This window comes from Alligator sinensis, unplaced genomic scaffold (genome assembly GCF_000455745.1).
Source record: "Alligator sinensis unplaced genomic scaffold, ASM45574v1 scaffold185_1, whole genome shotgun sequence".
NCBI classification, from domain to species: Eukaryota; Metazoa; Chordata; order Crocodylia; family Alligatoridae; genus Alligator; species Alligator sinensis.
In genome coordinates, this window is record NW_005842649.1 from 890,589 (window position 1) to 896,041 (window position 5,453).

Genomic DNA, 5,453 nt, shown 5'->3' on the forward strand with positions numbered 1-5,453 from the left:
TGTGACCGTTATTTCTTGTCACTCCTGGGAGTGCTCCGGGGAACAGGGACTCCCCCAGTGCCTGCTAGTCCCCTCTGACTAGTTTGTAAATGGCCACTAGATCCCCCCTCAGCCTTCTCTTGTGGAGGCTGAACAGGTTCAGGTCCCTTTACCTCTCCTCGTAGAGCCTGCCCTGCTGACTCCTGATTATGTGGGTGGCCCTCCTTTGGACCCTCTCCATGTTGTCCACATCCCTCCTGAAGTGCAGCGCCCAGAACTGGACGCAGTACTCCAACTGCAGCCTGACCAATGTTGCGTAGAGGGGGAGAATCACCTCCTTGGACCTGCTTGAGATGCATCTGTAGATGCATGACAAGGTGTGGTTGGCCTTCCTGACCGCGTCCCCACACTGTCGGCCCATGTTCATTTTGGCATCAATAATGATTCCAAGATCCTTTTCTGCCTCTGCATTGACAAGAAGGGAGTTCCCCAGCTTGTAGGTCTGCTGCTGGTTCTTCCTCCCCAGGTGCAGCACCTTGCACTTGTCAATGTTGAACCCATTCTGTTCTCATCCACCCACCCCTGTAACCTGTCTAGGTCTGATTGCAGCCTATTCCTCCCTTCTAGCATGCCCACTTCTCCCCACATCTTAGTGTCATCTTCAAATTTGAACAGGGTGCTTTTTACACCCCTGTCCAAGTCGCTGATGAAGATGTTGAACAGTGCGGGCCTGAGGACCGAGCCCTGCGGAACCCCACTGCCCACATCCATCCAGGTCAAAAATAACCCATCCACCACCACTCTCTGGGTGCGGCCCTCCAGCCAACTAAAGGGATTCCATTTGACTGAGTAGGTGTTGACGCCACAGTCCCCTAGTTTTTTAATGAGAATGGGGTGAGAGACCATGTCGAAGGCCTTCCTGAAGTCCAGAAAGACTATGTCCGCTGCTACCCCTGTGTCTAATGATTTTGTGACCTGGTCATAGAAGGCCACCAGGTTGGTCTGACAGGACCTGCCTCTAATGAACCCATGTTGGTTGCCCCTAAGCCTAATCTCCCCTGCTGGCCCCTCACGGACATGCGCCAGGATAACTCTCTCAGAAAGCTACCCAGGACTGAGGTAAGACTGACTAGCTTATAGTTTCCTGGGTCCTCCTTCCTCCCTTTTTTGAAATGGGTTTGTCCATATAGTAAAATTAAGATACAGGTAGGTATACCCTCCTAGTGTTTGCCCTACTATCTTGTGTAACAGTAGCAGTGAAGATGGGGCAGCATGGGGTAGCAAACAGAACAAGACACCTGGAAAGCTAGTACTCTGTCTATTAGGACATGTAGAAGTATATAGGACCAGGCCTTCACTGCTTTTGTTATCCATACTAGCTACATTATATTGAGTCAAGATCTGCATTCTGTTTTGCTGTGTAGACATAGCCTTAGGGTATTGGACAACATTTTAAAGTTGTGGCTATGCTCAGGCTATTGCTCTGGTTGTTCTGTAGAACTCCTTTTTCTTGTAATAACTCCTGGCTGAACTCAAGCTGCTTTTGTGCTCACTGCTCTGTTAGCTCTAATCTCGGCTTGCTTTCACAAATTAAGTTCATTTCATTCATCTCACATGTGCTCCTTCCACAAATAGTATACACTTGGAAGTAATGTAAAATCTGTGACTCTTTTAAACAAAACACACCTTTGATCAAGCTTTGTTGACTAGATTTTGGGTAATCTTGTAGTTGGTGATTGGTGGCCCACAAAGCAAGGATGGAAGATTTAACTGTTTTATGCTTTCTACACTGTCCATTCTGTAATTCTTCTCTTTCTCTGCACCACACAAACACTAATAGAAAATCATAGAGAAGTAGGGCTAGAAGGGGCCTCCAGAGGTCATCTAGTCCAACCCCCTGCCTGAGGTGGAATCGTCCCTATCCAAACCATCTTGTACACTGATGGCCTATAAGTAGTTCCAGACCTTACAGACCCCATTCTACAGTCACAGACTGTTGGGACTGGTGTGGCTAGTGTTGGAAACTTTGTATACCTGTACACCCTGCATAAGATGGGCAACAGTGTCTTATAAAGAATCCCTTTAGTGGTGCAGATGTGTGAAGACATAGTTTAATAAGTTTCACTGATTGCCACACTTCTGCAGTAAGGGGTGTGTGTGGCAGGGGTGAAGTCAGCTTTTTTCTCACTCCTGAGCTGTTAAATTGCAACAGTTAATATTGAACCATATTACTGCATGTATCTGAAATCCTCGTAATTGGCCTGAATATGATTAAAGAAATCCCTCACCCTTGAGGCTTTTGAATGAGTTCAGTTCATTCTGCTGACTGATAAGGGTTGTCATGTTTGATCTAACATCAAAAGTGTGGAGAGGAAAAGCAAACCAAACTTGAATTTTTTTGAGGTTGAGTAGAAAATGTGTAACTTATGTGAGACCAAACAATTATGCCTCTTCACACTGAACTTGATGAGATGTGTCAACGGTTTTATTCTTGGGGGATTTTGAACAAACAGTTGCAATGTGGGGGGGGAGGAGGGTTGCTGCAAGGGGTGGCCCAATTCCATGAAAAGCGCATAGCCCATAGGTAAAACTGAAGCGAGCAAATGTTTCAGTGATTTATCTTAATTACAAGATACATCCGTTTTCCCAACTTGGCTGTGTTTAACACTTATTTCTAAGCACTATAGATAATGGATCCAGACGTATCTTTAGAAGACTGCAAACAGAAATTAGGGATTCTATCCTCCTGCACATTCAAGAAAAGTACAGCATTCTGCTTGCTTTCTCCTTGAAGTCACTATTTGTTATGTATAGGAGAGGATGATGGGGAGAATAGAAATATTTAAAACTCATGGTCCCATTACTCTATGCTAGTTTTCATGTTGAAGGATCTGGCCCCATGGTATTAAAAGCAATTAAAGAGGCAAGAGATGCACTAGTTTTGGTTCAGGATGCAACATAATTTTTTGGAAACCAACTTTGAGGCCTAATCTAAAAACAACTCAGTCTCTTCACTATTGCTTTTTCCTCCATAAAGTCAGAGCAAAGCAATTAAAAAACTATATATTAGAAAAAAATCTTACAGAAAAATATACAGGACAGACACACAAACATCAGCAGGAGAAGACTTTTCACAGACCAGTCACTCCCTTTCTGACATAACAATTCTTGTGCTCAAAGGGAATTATAAAACATGTTTAGAAGACAGACCTGGAAACAGAAATTCATAACCTTACTGGACACTAGGGCTAGGTACAGACATTCAAAAAGCTTGAGCTGGAATCAATCAAACCTTTGTGTGCTTCTCTAAGCTGCGTAGAATGGCTCGAATGCAAAGAGAGAACATATTCTCCCTTTGTGGGGTAGGAGGGAGGCACTGGCCAAGGCCATCAGGTTAGGGATGCTCTCCCAGGCCTCCCAATGAGCTGGAGTCTGCTGAAGGCAACCAAATGCAGCTGAGTGGCAGACCACCCCTGATTGGCTGCCAGTCACATGCCCCTAACCCCCTGCCACCAACCACAGGGAGGGGAGAGCCAGCAGGACATCTCTCTCCATCCTCACCCCCCTGGCAGTAGCCAGCTGCCAATGGTGGCAGTGAGAGGTGGGGAAAGTAGAGGCCCCTGTTGCACAGATGTGGCTCCCCCAGATCCAGCCAAAACAGGTGGGGAGGGCAAGAGAGTGGGGGCCTCTACTTCCCCTACCTCCCTCCCCTACTATTGACAGCTGGCGGGGCACAATGCTGGACCAGGCAGCAGAGGAGAGGGGAAGTTCCCATCATGCACCTCCGCCAGCTGTGCTGGTAGGGGTGCCAGGGTGGAGGCCATAGCTCCCCCCTCTCCCCCATGCCCTCCCCTGCAGCCCAGCTCAGCTGACAGGTGCAGGCAGGACATAGGGCTGGGGAGCAGAGGCTTTGCTGCCTCAGCTCTTTGATAGTCCTAGGGTGGGGCCAGCCTAGTATTTGGCAAGAGCAGACAAGCACAGGCTGAGGCTAGCCTATCTGCTCTGCGAGGAGGGGGTTAGCAAGGGGCCACAAAGTAGTCTGGGATGCTAGGGCACTGAAATCTAACTTGAGTCAGATGGTACAAAATGTGATAGACTGTTCTAACCTAAACTGATTAAATCTGATACTACATCTATCCAGGCCTATCTTAGACTGGGTTCCACCATTTTTATACCGGTTTATGTGCACTGAACTTCTGTTCCGTTGCAGGTTTAGACCAGTTTCTGATCCCTTATATTGTTTTATGTGTAATGTCTGTACCTAGCCTAAAATATATGGACTAAACTTAGACAAGAGCATCATGGCTTATTACGGTTTACCAATTACTACTACTAATCTCCCTGCACTCCACAGGTAACAATGACCCTTTTCTTTGTTTATTGGTTTTTCTTTTCCACTAATTAGATTGCCTATTCTACTGTACTTTTTTGTCTTGTACCTTTCTTTATAACATCTCTTCACCCCAAGTTTACAGCCCTTCTCTATTCTTTCAAACAGACTGTTCTATTTGCCTGTGCTTTTGTTCTATCTGCTATTTAGCCAAAGCTGTATCTGCTTCTCCCTGACACTTGAAGAAGGGCAGATTTTGTTCAAAGATTTGACTGATTTCTCTCTTAACTATAGTTGGTTCAAGAAAAGATATCACAAAAGAACCCTTGCCTTTTTTGTAGCACAGTTGGACAATACAGTTACAGCAAGATAACAGCAGCACATAGATAGATAAGATACCTTGGTAGGGGGAGGGATCAGAGGCTGAAAAATATACTGATAACAGATGTCAGATTGATGCCAAGGGTTTTTGGGGAGAGGACAGTGCTTATATAGGAAAGAGTAAACTGTTTGTGGAAAAAAAACCTGATGGAAGATGGAATAAAGACAGTAAGGGCAGGTATAGAGTATTGATAGTTGGAACAAAAAGAAGTCAGTACAAGTAAATGAAGAATCCAGGGAAAACCATGAAACATTCTCCATGGTCTTAAGATCTTTCAATTGACTATTTCTGCAGCTGCTCTTTCCTGCTGGAGTCTCTGACTGGCTCCTTTCAGTAGCTTTTTCCCATTTGGTGTGGTGGAAAGCAGATACCATCTGTTGTGGTGGAAAACAGGTACCACCCAGGTCCTAGCAGGTACCATCTAGGTTGTCATCTAAGCTACTACTAAGATGACCTAAAATAGCTGTTGCCAGCAGTAGAGAACTGAAGGTAACTGATAATTTCATATGCACATTTGGAGACCAATTTTTTGGTTTCGGTAGTGCTACCAATGCCGTAAGCTTCTGGGTAGACCAAACACTAGTGTCACTATTCAGTATATACTACCCAAGCATTTTTGTACACATGGAATTGTGCTGGACACAAGCACAAAAAATCAAAAAAAGATAAAAAAAGGTCTTAACGTCAGCCGTGTGAGTATTCCCGATGACTTCATGCCGTTACCCCAATGCTTAAGGTTAAATGCTTATTAAGCACCAGGAC